General features: G+C 44.9%; 1 protein-coding gene across 3 annotated transcripts in view; it reads right to left on the minus strand.

Annotated features, from left to right (window-relative positions):
* Window positions 1-17,488, minus strand: part of ST7L (suppression of tumorigenicity 7 like) — a 266,896-nt gene that overhangs the window by 31,548 nt on the left and 217,860 nt on the right. Inside the window, exon 15 of one of the 3 annotated variants that reach the window (XR_013274492.1) lies at window positions 128-483. The exons of the other annotated variants lie outside the window; for them this stretch is intronic. The gene's annotated coding sequence lies outside the window, so the exon portion shown is untranslated. The remainder of the gene's footprint in view (window positions 1-127; window positions 484-17,488) is intronic. 3 annotated transcript variants of the gene reach the window in all.

Below are 17,488 nucleotides of genomic sequence, written 5' to 3' on the forward strand. Positions count from 1 at the left end.
ACGAACCTCAAACTTGCCATTTTAAGCTGTACAACAGTAAAGAAAAGTACATGGATCAGCACTAAAGTAATAATAATAATAATAATAATAATAATAATAATAATAGGAACACACAATAAAAACTTACTTTTTGTAAGCAGTTTCCTGATCCTTCTGTACCGGTCATGCTCTCCCAATTTCAGGTCTGACCAGCGTTTCCTCAATTGCTCCTTGGATCGTTGTACCCCAAAATTCCACAACTTTAGTCATGATCTTGGCCTTTCTCACATTAGGGTTTCTGTACGGTCCATGCTTCCCATCATAGTCAGCCCTCTTAAAGATGTCCACCATCTCTACATAGGACCTATTTGAGGACTTATATCTCCGTCCTGGATGTGGAACTGCCTTGCCCTGGGCTTTCCTCGTCCTCCTCGTTGCTGCTTTCTGCATGCACCTGCTCTGTCTCCGCCATGTGCTCTCACACTGCGCCGAAAGGGGAATACACTAGAAAAGTCAGGGGCAGAGTTTAAAGCATGCACAGTGTATATAAAGCATAACAGTGAGCGGAGGATGGAGTAGTGTAAGCGCTGATCGTGCAAACAAAGGTACAATTTTAACTTGGGGCATCAGTGATTAGTGGCATATACTGCTTTTATAGATTGAGGCCTATATTGGGACAAGATTAGGAGAGTTTAGCCTGACATTAGGATTTGTCTTGTGTTGTGTCTTGCAGATAAAATGGATAAAGTTACAGACCCAGACTTCCTGCCAAACTTTATAGACATGTACAGGGAGCTGCCATGTCTCTGGCAAGTCAAACACAGAAAATACTCCAACAAGCTAAAGAGGAAGGCTGCACTGAAGCGACGGTTGGAATTAGTGAAGCCAGTGACTCAGACGGCAGACATCACTTATTTGAAGGCCAAAATCGGTGGCCTGAGGAGCACATATAATAGTGAGCGCAAAAAGGTCCAGGATTCCATGAGATCAGGAGCAGCAGCAGATGACGTATATGTACCCAGGCTGTGGTACTATGGCAGACTGCGTTTTTTGTCAGACCAGTGTGAACCCAGGCCATCATTATCTACCCTCCTTACACACTTCCTTCCACATCAGATGAGGCTTCAGAAGTCCAACCTGGGCCTTCCACCCAGGAAGAAAATGTGGAGGAGCCTAGCTTGACCCAGGTATAGCATTGTTCAACATATTTCTAATTAAAAATTGAATGATGTTAACTAGATGCTATTATTGATCACTAATTTCGGATATCACAAAGTGGTTTACATATCAATAGACAATAGTAGCCAAAAGTGATTGGGCTAAGAATGAAAAATGCTGGGATCAGAATGATAGTCTTTTCTATTTGTTAACATTCAATTTGCAACCATCATGAACTAAAAATTGTGTGATTGATGATTGACCCAAAAACTAAAACTATGTCCCTTTTCATACACAGGAAAGTCTCAGCCAGGAGGAGGCCATGGAAAGTAGCAGCCAGGAGGTGGCCATGACCAGCAGCCTGACCGAATCCCAGGTTCATCCCCTCCGCCTTCCAACAAAAAGGACCAGGAAGGCGAAGAACCTGGAGGAGTCATCGACTATTTTGATTCGGCAGGCTACTGCGATCCTCACAACAATCCCTGGTGGCCCTGAGTCATATGGATGTCTGACAGCCAGTAACTGGAACAAATGGAGGAGGGCCAACGTTTCATCTGTGAGGAGGTAATACTTCTCTAAACAAGGGGATGAGGGGCCAACTCACAACTAAAATCCTCGGGTGCGAGTTGGACCATATTACTCCTCCACCACCTTCAGCAACACCACAGCAGCCTGGAAGGAAGCGTGGAAGGAAGTGTGGAGAGTGATAGCCAGGGATTGGTGTGGTCTGCCAAAAGAAGCATGTTGTTGTAAGACCACAGCATCGGGACATACAAGTCATCTGCCGCTGCTCCCGATCTCTCGGAAGTCATGGACCGTATTGTGCTCCCTACTAAATGGACTCCTCAGGTTACCAATTTTGACAGTCAAATAACTGATGTCTGTCTTTTGACAAATGCTTGGCTATGTGTTTTACTTCAAACAGGACAGTTTGTTTGTAGGTAGGTATGTTTCAAAATTGCAATGTAAAATTAACAAGGGACACTAACCAACCTCTTTGAGGTAAAAAAAAAATACAAGATAATAATGGTGTTGTAGTAAATTGACACACAAAAAGGACAAAAAATATTATGGAGATCACTAGAAAAAAAAAAAAAAAAGCTTTTATTCTGGAGATCAAAGATTATTCATGAAGTCATGAGATCACAAGAAATAATAAATAATCCGTTTGTCAGAACTCTATGTGAATATCAGCAGAAAAAGCAACTTTATTATTCTAACATGATAAAGAAGAAGAGAATGTGCTGCATTGAAAGATTTAAACATTTGCTGCGTGATGAATGTGCTATGGCCATTACGAACGCTAGTTTTACAAGACCGGGCGATTGCGTCTCATACTTGATTCTGGAGCATACATGGACTTTTGTGCGTCGGACTTGTGTACACACAATCGGACTTTCCGACAAAGTTTTGTTGTTGGAAAATTTGAGAACCTGCTCTCAAACATTTGCGTGGGGAAATTCCGACAGCAAATGTTCGATGGATCATACACACAGTCGGAATTTCCGACAACAAGCTCACATCGAACATTTCCTGTCAGAAATTCCAATCGTGTGTACGGGGCTTTAGAATTGCAACCCAAAACACAATCTGCTATTCCTTCTGAGTATGGCGGTACCACAAGCGTGAGACTTAGTTTTTTACTGTTTGTACTGATTATGTATGGACATGGTATCTTGTGTATCACACACATCAACCAATTGTATCAAAATCAATGTGTAATGGTAGCCTCTGTATGAGTAATCAGCGAGTATAGCTTAACCACTTGCCGACCAGCCGCCGTCACTATATTGCAGCAGGTTGGCTCTATATAGTGGGCGCACGAGGCACGGTGCCGATGCGCATGACCGGCAGTCACGATGTCCGCTGGCCACCCACGATCACTATACAAAGAGCAGGGATCTATCAATGTAAACAAACAGATCCCCATTTTGACAGGGGAGTAGAGAGAGATCATCTGTTAGTGATCAGTAACAGCGATTGCTATCCTCCTCTTTCAGTGAATACACTCCCCCCACAGTTAGAAACACCTCCCTTGGAACACATTTAAACCCTTGATCACCACTAGTGTTAACCCCTTCCCTGCCAGTGTCATTTATACAGTAATCAGTGCATTTTTATATAAATGTCACATGTCTAAAAAAAAAAAAGTGTCAAAAGTGTCCGATCTGCCGCAATCCCACTAAATATCACTGATCACCGAACAAGAAAAAAATAAAAAAAAATAAAAAATGCCATACATGTATCCCCTATTTTGTAGACGCTATAACTTTTGCGCAAACCAATCAATATATGCTTATTGTGATTTTATTATTTTTTTTTACTAAAATTATATAGAAGAATACATACTGGCCTAAAGCGAGGAAGAATTTTTTTAGGATATTTATTATAGCAAAAATGTAAAAATATTGCTTTTTTCCCCCCAAAATTTACGTTCTTTTTTTGTTTACAGCGCAAAAAATAAAGACCGCAGAGGTGATCATATATCACAAAAAGAAAGCTCTATTTGTGTGGAAAGAAGGACATACATTTTGTTTGGGCACAATGTCGCACGACCGCCGAAATTGTCAGTTAAACGACGCAGTGCCGTATTGCAAAAAATGGCCTGGTCATTAAGGGGGTAAATCTGTCATTTAAGTGGTTAATGCAGTGTCCCCAATAGCAGTTTCTGTTCCCATAAGCCGAGCAAGCCTAGCCTACTTATATACATGGTTGCACCCAGGAACAACCTGTTCACCGGCTGCCAGGAAATACAGAAGGCAGCAGTAGAGATGAACAAAAAAAAACATTCCTGCAGTTCCAGGAGTGCAGTTGCCCGAAGGGGATGGCTGGGACTTGTGTCTCACAGGAACATTGGCAGTCAATCCGTTCAAGTGAAAGGTGGTGCTTGTGAGGGAACCAAGGGATTAAAGCAGGGTTTAATGCAGGTGGAGAGGGAGCAATACAACACCTCCTCATTGCTTGTCAAATGCTTTCTGCAGAGCAATACAAACAGGATTTGCTCAATGAGAGCATTGCACGTGTGAATTAGTCCTCATGGTGGCACTATGACTGATGTGATCAGGGATATTGTGACTGGTGTGACCGTCATCAGGGACACTGGGGCATGTGTGGCAGTGATAAAGGGACAGTGGTATTGGTGTGGCAGTGATCAGGGACACTATGACTAGCGTGGCAGTGACCAGGAACACTGACAGGTGCGACCTGGTGACATTGTACTGCTGTGGTGGTGATCAGAAACAATGGTTGGATGCACTGACAAATAGTGATATTAGAGAAGCCACCCATTGTATATGATTGCCGCCACAGCAGTACAATGCCACTATAGTAACAGGATGTCATTTATTTTTTGCATACTGTTATCAGAACAGTGCAGTGTCACCATAGTGACACTGTACTGCTCTGGGATGGTGATCAGGATTTCTATTTCTTTTTTTAACACTGTAATTGCTTACATAGTATTGATCACTGTGTAAGTAATGGCGAAAACTGTTCAAAGGCTTTCATTCATGATGCCTTTGTTTACTTGTTCACAGCTATCACATAATACAGGGCTGCTGTGACTGGCCCTGGTACCCTGAGATTGCCGTGACCAATCAGTGATCACACAGTGATCTCGGAATGACAACCATTGTTTACTACTGTAACTGTGATCACTGTGATTGGTCTCAATGATCACATTGTACCAGGACCAATCACAGCAGCCTGGTTCCCCTGGGCTGTGATCAAGCATGAGTGGCCAATGGATGTGGGAGTTTTTACTGGTAGGTTTACCTGCATTGGCACTGCTCCCATCAAGCTGTACATGTACATTGACCGGACACGAGGCGGTTAAAGAATTCTTATGAATTAAACAGCTTTACCCAACTGCAAAGATACACGTGACACTTGCTAGTTTAGTTTTGCATCTTCAAATGTCACCTCCCCACCTCCAGTCTGCTCAGTGTATAATGAGTCAACATTAAGGGGCGGCACAGTGGTGTAGAGGTTAGCACTGTCACCAAGCAGTAAAAAGGGTCACTGGTTCGAATCCCAACCACGGCACTACCTGCCTGAAGTTTTCATGTTCTCCCTGTGCCTGTGTGGGTTTCCTCCCGGTACTCTGGTTTCCTCCCACACTCCAAAGACATGCTGGTAGGTTAATTGTCCCTACTGTATGAATGTGGGTTGGGGACTTTGGATTGTGGGCTCCTTGAGGGTAGGGACTGATGTGAATGTGCGATATATATGTGTAAATTGATGGTGCTATATGGGTACATTAAAATAAATATTATAATAGATGAGCATCTTAATGAGATGCAATGTATAGGGGTAATTGTAGACACGCACACTCACTCAGGTTGACCTGGATGGACTGGTGTCTTTATTTAACCTTACTATGTAAATATTATAACCATTATCCAATAAGTGGGCGAGTTGCCTTAGAAAGTTGTAAATCAGGGTTTCCAGGGCCGCGTGATCAATCCCAACTCAGGTATATCTACCTCGGCTGGGGAAACCGAGTTAGAACCCCTCTCTGCCAGTCCCCCTGGATAGGTATGCCTGGGAGGACCCATGACTAAGGTTGGGATCTAGCTTTATGGACCTTACTGGACAAGCACTCTATCTCCCAGACCATCTTACAGGCTACCTGGGATCATGAGGTTTCTTTAGTGTAAGTTCTTGAACTCTCCAGTATTCTACCTTTGCTGCATCATATTACTGCCCATTTCCTTTTGCTGTGCCCAGGTGCTACTCCAGTGAACTTTTATCCATGCTATGCCATATTGCTGGCTTGTGGACTATCTCCCTTTGCTGTGCAATACTGCTACTTTGTGTATCATTAATCCCTGCTGTGCTATGTTGCTGCCCTGTGGAATATTTCTTGCTGTTGTGCTCTATTGCCACCCCTTCTGTGTACCCAAGTTCTCTAATAAACGTTTCCACATTGGGTTCTGGGTGATTTGCCTCCATGTGCTCTCTCTTTTCGCTCCTAATTCATCACACTTTGCTTCTGGGATTTGTTGCAGATACAAAATTGAGGGCTTCAGCTGCCTTTCGGTGAGTCTGGGCTTCTGGTGTGGCCCTGTACTTTTAAGGAAGGGATTACCTCCAAGGCATACCTTCTCACAATTGCTTATACAGTATCACAAATTGAGTACACCCCTAAATTTTTTGTAAATATTTTATATTTTCATGTGAAAACACTGAAGAAATAGCACTTTGCTACAATGTAAAGTAGTGAGTGTACAGCTTGTATAACAGTGTAAATTTGCTGTCCCCTCAAAATAACAACACACATTCATTGATGTCTGAACCGCTGGAAACAAAAGTGAGTACACCCCTAAGTGAAAATGTCCAAACTGGGCCCAATTAGCCATTTCCCTCCCCAATGTCATGTGACTCGTTAGTGTTACAAGATCTCAGGTGTGAATGAGGAGCAGGTGTGTTAAATTTGGTGTTCTCGCTCTCTCATACTGGTCACTGGAAGTTCAACATGCCACCTCATGGGAAAGAACTTTCTGACGATCTGAAAAAATTATTGTTGCTCTACATAAAGGTGGCCTAGGCTATAAGAAGATTGCCAAGACCCTGAAACCAAGCTGCAGCACAGTGGCCAAGACCATACAGCAGTTTAACAGGACAGGCTTCACTCAGAACTGGCCTCACCATGGTCGACCAAAGAAGTTGAGTGCACATGCTCAGCATCATATCCAACGGTTGTCCTTGTGAAATAGATATAGGAGTGCTGCCAACATTGCTGCAGGGGTTGAAGGTGTGGTAAGTCAGCCATCCATGCTCAGATCATAAGCCGCACACTGCATCAAATTGGTCTGCATGGCCGACGTCCCAGAAGGAAACCTCTACTAAAATGATGCACAAGGAAGCCCGCAAACAATTTGCTGAAGACACACCTCCAAGACCACCAGTGCCTTGTTAAAGAAGCTGAGGGTAAAGGTGATGGACACTTAGTGATTACACTATTTTCACTTAGTGGTGTACTCAGCGATTTAGACATTAATGGCTGTGTGTTGAGTTATTTTGAGGGGACAGCAAATTTACACTGTTATACAAGCTGTACACTCCCTACTTTACACTGTAGAAAAGTGTAATTTCTTCAGTGTTGTCACATGAAAAGATATAATAAAATATTTACAAAAATGTGAGGGGTGTACTCACTTGTGTGAGACACTGTATATACATACAGCCATGGCCAAAAGTTTTGAGAATGATACAAATATTAATTTTCACAAATTCTGCTGCTTCACTTCAGTGTTTATGATGGTAATTTGCATACACTCCAGAATGTTATCAAGAGTGATCAGATAAATTGCAATTGCAAAGTACCTATTTGCCACGAAAATTAACTTAATCAGATAAAAAAACCTTTCCTGTCGCATCATGGCAGCATACACTCTGGGTTGTGACTCCGCCCCCACAACCTGATAGGACCACATAGCTATAAGATGAAGATACGCCCCCCGCCCCGGTATTCTCTTATTTTTCCTCACCTGTTGGGACCGCACGGATCATCACCCTCTTACCGCTCCGCCCCAGCCAGGTTCTAGCCTCTCCTGGGTGGAAGTCCTTACCGGTACAGCCTCTAAAGGAAGCTAAATGGAAGGAACCCCACTCTGGTGATCTCAGGGGTATGAATACTTTTTCTCTGCAAACAGAGCATTGCCTCTATAGCCGTTGGAAGTAAGCCTTAAACAGGCGGAAGGCATATAACAAAAAGATTGGTCTTTAAGCCTTAAACAGGCTTAGTACCTGCGGTGGTCTCCGGTTTCCTCTTCCTCCCTGGTGTCACTCTGTCTGCAGCTTGACAGCATACTCTCTGCCTTCAGTATCTCTTGTCACCTTAAGTTGCCTGGTGCCTTTCCCCAGTGTTGTCTCTCTGCCATATTTTACCTTTTCCTGAGCTCTGTAGTACCATAGTAGCATCAGCATTCTTCCTGGTCACTCTGCCGCTTTGCACATGCTCACTGTGCACTTTGGGCAGCCTGTGTATGTCTATCTATGTCTTTTCCCTTTTCCAAGATGGCGCCGGCGGCCGCATGGCGCTACTGAGCATGTGCGGGCAGGTCGTGAACCTGGCTCCAATTTTAAAAGGGGAAGATGCCTTTTTTTAATGCAGATGCCTTTTTTGCCTGTTTTTGTGCTCAGCTGAATTTCATGACTGCTGCTTTTCTGGTTTTTCTGCCCCAGTGTTGCCTCTCTGTTTGGTAAGTATCTTCCCTGTATTTTTTCTTCTCTCTATTCCCCTCTTGTTTCTATTGTGGCTTTATCTTCCTTACCCTTTTTGTGTTACCTGTGTCTTCAGGCTTCCTCTGTTCCCTATCCATGGAGACCACTGCTCCAGCATATCACCTCCAGCATAATAGGTAAGAGGGGAGGAGTTTGGTAAGTAGAGAAGATCGAAAAAGAGAGCAGGACGCACTAATGCTACCTAAATGGTTAGCCCCATCAGGTCCGCAAGATCATCTCGCAGAGATTCCTCGCATAGAAGAAGCCGCTCTGGCCAAAGGCGGAGCCATTCGGGTGGAGGAAGTCGCTCAGGGAAAAGGAGTCGCATGAGGAGTCGCTCCAGGTCTCGTTCAAGGCGCAGCCATTCCCGCCAAAGAAGATCCCCTGACCGGAGGCGCCATTCACCAGCACACCACTCCCATCCTTCTGAAAATACCTGCTGGGTATGCGGGGCCATAGCCCTTCCAGACAGGTTGGCATGCCGCAGGTGCTTTGAAGAAGCCACCAGAGAAAAAGGGCAAGAACACAGAGAGCTCACGGAGTCTTCTGCCCCACGTGTCGCTCGGGACATGGAGTTATCTCCACGGGGTGCTTCGCCGGCTCCCCCAAGTACTTCCAGAGAGTATGATTTTCCTTCAGATGAGGAAGAACTAGAGGCTTCAGCTGGCTTTGATTTCTCCCTAATAGAGCCTTTTGTGAGGTCAGTGAAGGAGGCCATTAGCTGGGAGGAACCCCAGGAGGCCCAACCCAAAAAGAAAAAATATTTCCCGTACCTGAAGAGAGAACCCGAAGCCTTCCCCTTCATTGATGAGTTGGAGGAACTTATCAGAGATGAGTGGCAGAGACCCGAGAAGAAAGCAAGTCTTAACAATCGGCTTGCCAAACTATATCCTCTAAAGGAGGCTAAAATTAAATCTCTTGTGTCACCGCCAGTGGTGGATGCATCCCTCATGCGCCTGGCCAGGCACGTTACGCTCCCTATCGAGAACGCCGTGTCATTCAAGGACGTCCTAGATAGGAAGATTGATACTGATCTCAAAAGAGCTTACCTAGCAGCAGGAGGCGTATGCAGGCCAGCAGTGGTTCTTGCAGCTGTGGGTAAGGCGATTGCCAGTTGGTCAGCAAGCACAGAAAAGCTTGTATGTGAAGGCGCTGATCAGGACCAGATAGTTAGGGCCCTGCAAGAACTAAGCCTTGCAGGGGATTTTGTGGCAGAGGCATCTGTGGATGCTATTAAGTCTGCATCCAGGGCTATGTTGTCCTCGGTAATGGCCAGACGGGCTCTCTGGCTCAAACCCTGGGTGGCAGATCCTGCTTCCAAGTCCAATTGGTGCCACATCCCATATGATGGCGAGAATCTTTTCGGCGCCAAATTGGACTCTGCTATTTCTAAGGTTACTGGCGGAAAATCAGGGCTTATCCCCTCGGATAGAAAGCCAAAGCTTCAGAGGCCTCCTCCCTTTAAGCGTAACCTCCCGGACAGGTACAGGGATGCCAAGTCCTACAGGCCTGGTAGGGAGTACAGAAGGAACTGGAAGGCCCCTCAAACATCCTTCCTGAAGTTCCAGAAGCCCAGGACCCCGGCATCTACTGACCAGAAGTCCTTTTGAAGGTGCGTCCGCCCAGCCAGCAGTGGTGGGGGCCAGACTGTCAAAGTTCACGCTGGTCTGGGCGGAAATGATAAGCGACCCCTGGACGTTAGCCACCATTCACTTCAGGCACAGATGGTCATTCAGGGGACTTCCCCCGGGGGACTATTTTTGCCCAACAAACCTCCCGTCATCCCGGCAAAAGAGGTTAGCCTTGGCTCAATACGTTCAGGATCTGCTCCAAAAGGAAGCAATTATGGAGGTGCCCCTATCCCAAAGAGGTCAGGGGTACTATTCCCCTCTATTTCTAGTAAAAAAGAAATCGGGGGACCTACGTCCGGTCCTGGATCTAAAAAAATTAAACTGCTCTATCCGGGTAGAAGCTTTCAAAATGGAGAGCCTCCAGTCTATCCTCCAGGCTATAAATCTGGGGGACTGGATGCTCTCCATAGATCTACAGGACGCCTACCTCCATATCCCTATCCATTCAGAACTCCAAAAGTTCCTCCGCTTTTCGCTAAACCACAGACACTTTCAGTTCCGAAGTCTTCCGTTTGGAATTTCTACGGCTCCCAGGACCTTTACAAAGGTCCTTCTTCCCGTTATCGCGCATCTGAGGGAGAGGGGGCTGCGAGTCCACCATTATCTGGACGATATTCTCCTCCTCTCAGACAGCCGGGAGTCGCTGTTACAACGTCGGGAGATCCTCATCTCCACTCTGCAGAATCTGGGATGGCTGATAAACTGGGGGAAAAGCCAGATTCGGCCCACCCAGAGAATGATCTTCTTAGGAGCCCAACTAGATACCCAGTTGAATACAGTGCAGCTGCCTCCGGAGAAGTCTTCCCTGTTGGTTCGGAAGGTGAAGAAGGCCATTTTAGCAAGATCCCTGTCGGCCAGAGTATGCCTCAGCCTTCTAGGCTCCCTATCAGCGACCATTCCTATGGTCCGTTGGGCGCAGTGGCACACCAGACCTCTGCAGAACTCCTTCCTACATCAGTGGGATGGTTCATCCATGACCCAGACGATCAGGATCTCAGAGACAGTCAGGCGCTCATTGCGTTGGTGGACTCGTCCCCACAACTTAAACAATTACAAACACATAGTCATCCCTCCTCAGGAGGTAGTGACCACGGATGCCAGTCTAGAAGGTTGGGGAGCCCACTACCAGTCCCATGTAGTGCAGGGCCGTTGGCCTTTCGAAGTACGGGACTTGGTATCGAACGTGCTGGAGATGAGGGCGGCCCTCCAGGCTCTCCTGGCTTTCAGCTCCCTTTTAAGGGGGAAGCAGGTCCTCTTAAGGATGGACAACAAGGTTGCTGTCGCCTACATAAACAGACAGGGGGGGACCAGGAGTCCCTCCATGATGCAGGAAGTTCTCCCTGTGATGGAATGGGCACAGTTGAACCTGTCGGACCTGAGGGCGACTTACATCCCGGGGGGTCGAAAACATCTTAGCCGACACGCTAAGCAGGGAGTTCGCCTCCAACAACGAGTGGTCCCTGAGCCCTCAGGCCTTCTCCCTCATCTGCCAGACCTGGGGTCAACCAGACATAGACCTTGCTGCGACTCCGGCAAACTCCAAGTGCCGAAGGTTCCTGTCGAGGTTTCCCTTTCACTCAGCGGAGGGGACAGATTGCCTCCAGCATCCCTGGAATTTCCATCTCGGGTATATCTTCCCTCCGACTCCCCTGATAGCGAGATTTCTCTTAAGGCTCAAGAGATCAACAGCATTGGTGATAGCAGTGATTCCTTTTTGGCCCAGGAGGCCATGGTTCACCACCCTCCTACAACTGAGCACAGCATGCCCTCTTGCTCTCCCCCTGTCAGCCGACTTGCTCTCCCAGGGCCAGCTACTACATCCAGATCCGGGGAGGCTACACTTGATGGCTTGGAGGCTGAGAGGGCTAGGTATCTAGGTCAGGGCTGTTCCCAGAAGGTAGTTGATACCCTGCTCCAGGCCAGAAAACCTACCACCAACTGCACCTACCGCAGGGTCTGGGAGAGGTTTGTTTCCTTCTCTCAGGACCTTGGCCGGGATCTATCCTCCCTTTCGGCTCCTCTGATCCTAGAGTTCCTGCAATCAGGCTTAGACAAAGGTCTTGGCTCTAGTACTCTGAAAGTTCAGGTGTCAGCTCTATCCGCCCTGACAGGGGTAAAATGGGCTCATGATCCCCTTGTTATGCAATTTCAGAAGGCCTGTCTTAAACTAAGACCACCTAGGAAGCCCTCCTTTCCAACATGGGACCTATCAGTCGTCTTAGAGGTACTATCCAAAGAACCCTTTTTTCCGCTGGAAAACATCTCCCTCTGGCACCTGACACTAAAAGTTGCCTTCCTGGTCGCAATCACATCAGCGAAGAGAGTTTCAGAGATGCAAGCATTACTGACTAGGGAGCCGTATCTGATCATCCATCCGGACAGGGTAGTTCTAAGACCCTCGGATCGCTTTATCCCAAAGGTGGCATCTTCTTTTCACTTCAACCAGGAAATCAACTTGCCAGCTCTTAACACAGACCACGGCGACCCTCATCCTCTGGATGTAAGGGGCAACATCATAAAATATCTTTCCATGTCCGAATCCTTTAGAAGATCGGAAAACCTCTTCATCATTCCCTACGGCCTTAGGAGAGGTCAAGCAGCATCGGCCCGAACCATTGCCTCCTGGTTGGTGAAGACCATTAAAAAAGCCTACTTGCTGAGTGAGCTGCAAATTCCTGAAGACCTGAGGGCTCATTCCACCAGAGCAGTGGCCACCTCCTGGGCAGCGTATTGTAGGGTCTCAGCGGAAACCATCTGCAGAGCGGCCACTTGGTCCTCCAGGAACACCTTTATCTCTCATTACAAGGTGGACTCAGCTCGGCTATCAACAGTAGAATTTGGAAAGTCCATTATTCAAGCCAACTCTTCTATTCCTTGCTAATAAACGTTTACCTTTGCATCTCCCACCCAGTCTGCGAGTTAATCCCCAGAGTGTATGCTGCCATGATGCGACAGGAAACCGGAAAATTGTATACTTACCTTCCCGTAATTTTCCTTTCCTGTCGCATCTTCATGGCAGCATACAATATCCCACCCACAAAGGTGATTCATATATACAGAGAATACCGGGGCGGGGGGCGTATCTTCATCTTATAGCTATGTGGTCCTATCAGGTTGTGGGGGCGGAGTCACAACCCAGAGTGTATGCTGCCATGAAGATGCGACAGGAAAGGAAAATTACGGGAAGGTAAGTATACAATTTTCCGGTTTCCAATGCATTTGTGAAGAAGTGAGCAGAAGACTTTTGGAGGATGGCCTGGTGTAAAAAAGGGCAGTAAAGAAGCCACTTCTCTCCAGGAAAAACATCAGGGACAGACTGATATTCTGCAAAAGGTACAGGGATTGGACTGCTGAGGACATGGGTAAAATAATTTTCTCTGATTAATCACCTTTCCGATTGTTTGGGGCATCTGAAAAAAACCTTGTCCGGAGAAGATAAGGTGAGCGCTACCATCAGTCCTGTGTCATGCCAACAGTTCTGCTGCTTCTCATTCAAGGTAAGTGGGCTCACTCACAATTTAGCCTAAGAGCACAGCCATGAATAAAGATTGGTACAAAAACATCCTCCGAGATCAACTTCTCCCAAACATCCAAGAACAGGTTTCCAGCATGATGGAGCACCTTGCCATAAGGCAAACATGATAACCAAGGGGCTTGGAGAACAAAACATCAAAATTTTGGGTCTATGGCCAGGAAACTCCACAGACGCCAATACCATTGAGAACTCCCATAGTAACTTTGTGAAAATTATTATTTGTGTCATACTCAAAACTTTTGGCCATGGCTATATATATATATATATATATATATATATATATATATATATATATATATATATATATATATATATATATATATATATATATAGGATTACACCTTGCACAGGTGCTTGATGTGACAGTGTGGAATTATATACAGTACAGTTGCAAATGAATCCCAAAAAAACTGTGATTTCTGTTATTTTGTTTAAAGTGATTGTAAATTCTCGTTTTTAAAAAAACAAACATGTTATACTTGCCTGCTCTGTGCAGTGGATTTGCACAGAGCAGCCCAGATCCTAATCTTCTCGGGTCCCTCTTCGGCTCTCCTGGCCACTTCCTTTCATCGAGGGCCCCACAGCAAGCAGGCTGCTATGGGGGCAACCGAGCCCAGCTGCAACCCTGTGTGTCCATTCAGACACGGAGCTGCCTTTCCGCTCTCTCCCTCCTCTGATTGGAGAACTGACTTTGACAGCCACAGGACCCAATGGCGCCTCTGCTGTGTCTCAGCCAATTAGGGGAGAGAGTATGGGACAGCCGAGGGACTCGTGGACATCGCTGGACAGAGATGGGGCTCAGGTAAGTATTAGGGGTGCTGGGGAGGCTGCTGAACACAGAGGGCTTTTTATCTTAATGCACAGAATGTATAAACATAAAAAAAAAACTCTGCCTTTAAGTGCACAGGGATTTTTTTGTATTGTACCCAATAGTATGTTTAAAAGGGCTTTGTCAATTCAAAACAGACCAGAACTCAAAAAATGAAGGTGTACTATACTATGTTATAAGACATTTAGAAATGTTGTTATCTGTGCCCAAGCAGTACCCTGAAACATTTACTAGAAAATAGTGGTGCACATCCGGATATACGAGGGTACTCATGTGACTACAGTTGTATATCTTCAATATAATATCTAAGGCATTGCTACCTTACACATAGCGCAGAACAAAAAAATGGTAAGTCGGTAATGGGGAAAGGTCAGCTGTAGGCAAAGCTTCAATACCTTCAAGTGCGTGTCTGCACCCGTTTGAAATATTTCCCATCACTACTTGTTCTGACAACAGTAAAAACCCAGAGGAGGCTTTAACCCTTCCTTGATTTATTTAAAATTAAATGATACTTTTGGTCCAGTAATTAAAGCTTTAAAAGGGTCAGTCCACTCAGCGTTACATTTTAGTAATTGTTGGATCCTGGTGGGTCAAGCCAAACTTTGTCCACTAATGTTTCTCAGCAAAATCTCCCTACCATGATTTCTTAGTTATGTTTTACTGTAAATACAGTAAAAGTGTAAGTTGTTCCTGGGAACAAAGCATGTTCTAGCACCTCCTGCTGCATTGTCCATATAGATTATATAAAACACATAACAAATCCAACAGGGTAGTTCCCCTGATAATGACACAGAACATGTGCAGACCTAAGAACTCAAGCAGATCTTACCAACAGAGTCTCTGAGAGATATCAAAAATTGATGAGTTGTTTACCTCTCCAGCACCTATCAAAAACTGAAATACCAGGCGTGGGTGGACTAACCTTCTAAATGCATAAAATATGCATTAAATAAGAATTTACCATTGACCGCTTCTGCGTATTTGGGGCTTTTTTTATATTTTATTACCATTTTTGAAATGCTATATGATTTTTATTCAGAAATTGCAGGGTAGTTAAGTAAAAGCAGAGCTGTTAAAATGAAACCACATAAGACTTAGGTTACATGTCCTAAAGCAGTGTAACAAATGTGACCAGTTCTATAGAAAAATTGAACACAGTACAAAGGAAAGGTATCAGTTACCAGAGTGGTCTACATTACTTGTGCTTTAAATACATGAAATTAGCCGATACAACCGATAAGGAAAAAATTCATCAGTACATTTGCACTCCTAACCTGCAAATGGAAGACATAACACAAGACAAGACAGACATCTAATCACTGCATGTACAGATATGGCCGCAGCTGTGAGCCTGTCCATGTGCCTTTCCCACTCAGACAGACAAAAGACAGTGTTTATAGAGAAAACTAAATTGATTGTAAGCAGGGTTTGTTTAGGGGGCTTGGAAACTACCAGTTTATCTTGGCAATAGTATATGTAAGGAATTTTGCTCTGTTTGATATATGTTTATATCCCATGCTACCTATTTCTCAAGAATGTTTTTACATTTAATTCTAATTGTCATGCTCTTAACCTCTTCTCCACCACCCGAGTATGTGACTTAATGTAATAAAAGTAGTATATATTTTAATTTTTTATTTTGCTTAGATGAGTGCTGTGCTATTAGCCAAAGCTAATGGCAAATTGTTGATCAAAATTAGGGTTACAAATGAGCCCCACTCTGCCTGTACAAAGTAACCACATAGACCATGGGTGCATCAGGCATGCTCTGAATGGCTGTGCCAGATAACAGAACTGCGGGTCTCTGAACCTTTATTTTACGCACATCTGAAAGTACGCGTAGTCCTAGAGGAACTGATGGAGAAGATAGCTAAGCCCATGCTTACAATTCAGCCAGCAAGGGACTGCAGAGGAATTAATCACAGCCATGTCCAACTGCATTTTTTCACTTAACGCATAGCAGAAGTTTGGAGAAAGGAGGCCCCTCTGCCAGGCCTGCAACTGCTTTGACAAAAATTAGTACACAGATCCAGGAAGAAATATGTTTTGTTAATTTAACCCCTCCAGGTGCAAAACGATATTTAAAAGCTGTGGTTAATCTTTACTAGGCTTTTAAATAGCTTTATTGCATAAAAAATTGTGTTTAAAAAAGTTCTCTTAAATACTGTGCATGAAGTTAATAAAACAGGCTTGTAAAAGACATACAGACTTTATAAAACAGTCTACTTGCTGCTATAGTTAGCTGATTTCAACAGCTCAGCTATGGCTTTCATTTTCACAATGGCATCATACATGTTTTGATCTTCTATGTGCAATAAAATGGTACATCCATCCAAAAATTACAGCAAGGTGGGAATATAGATCTCAGTTGGGTACATTTCTGTACACTATGCGGCTTCATGGGAAATCTGCGCTGACAGGAATATGTAAGCTGCCACAGCCGATCATCTTTGAAATGTTAGCTGCCTTGCCTAGCTGTCTCTAGCTTAAATACTTTCTAAATCACGGACCCTAGAAGCAGGCAGCCAGTGTGAGTTTAGAACTCCTTATTTGCACCCTTTTTCTGGGTCAGTGGGTGGTACAGGGAGATTCACACTACTGTAGATTATTCTCACTAGGACAGAGAAGGAGAGAAAATCCAAAATTCTGAATTGTTATCACAACAGCAATAGAATGAAAATCTTGCAATAGATGCACTTGTACTGGTGACAACCAAGATTAACTGGACTCCACATAGCAAAAAACAAAAACAAAAAAAAAACTATTTTGGCTGCTTTATACACCTGATCTCATGCACTGTGTCCTGCAAAATTACTGCTCTGACTCTCAGCCACCTCTCTTCTTGAGGGCTGAATTCCCACCATCATATTCAACCCACTTCCTGTAAGCTCAGAGCATTAAAGCTCCGGCCTCCACTCTGGGCTCAGCAGCTCCTCCTCATTACATTGTGCAGCATTAAAGATCTGCCCAATGCTGGAGGAACAAGAGAGCCTCTATCATTTAACCTTTTAACCTCTATCACAGCAAAGTTATATTTTATGCATGCTGCCTTGGAAAAGTAATCGCAACGTTGGACAATTTTACCATATTAAGGCTGCCCAATGCTGGAGGAAGAAGAGGGCGAAGAGG

This window comes from Lithobates pipiens, unplaced genomic scaffold (assembly GCF_037356315.1).
Source record: "Lithobates pipiens isolate NorthernLeopardFrog02 unplaced genomic scaffold, aLitPip1_a1.2 Scaffold_16, whole genome shotgun sequence".
In the NCBI taxonomy this organism is placed as follows: domain Eukaryota; kingdom Metazoa; phylum Chordata; class Amphibia; order Anura; family Ranidae; genus Lithobates; species Lithobates pipiens.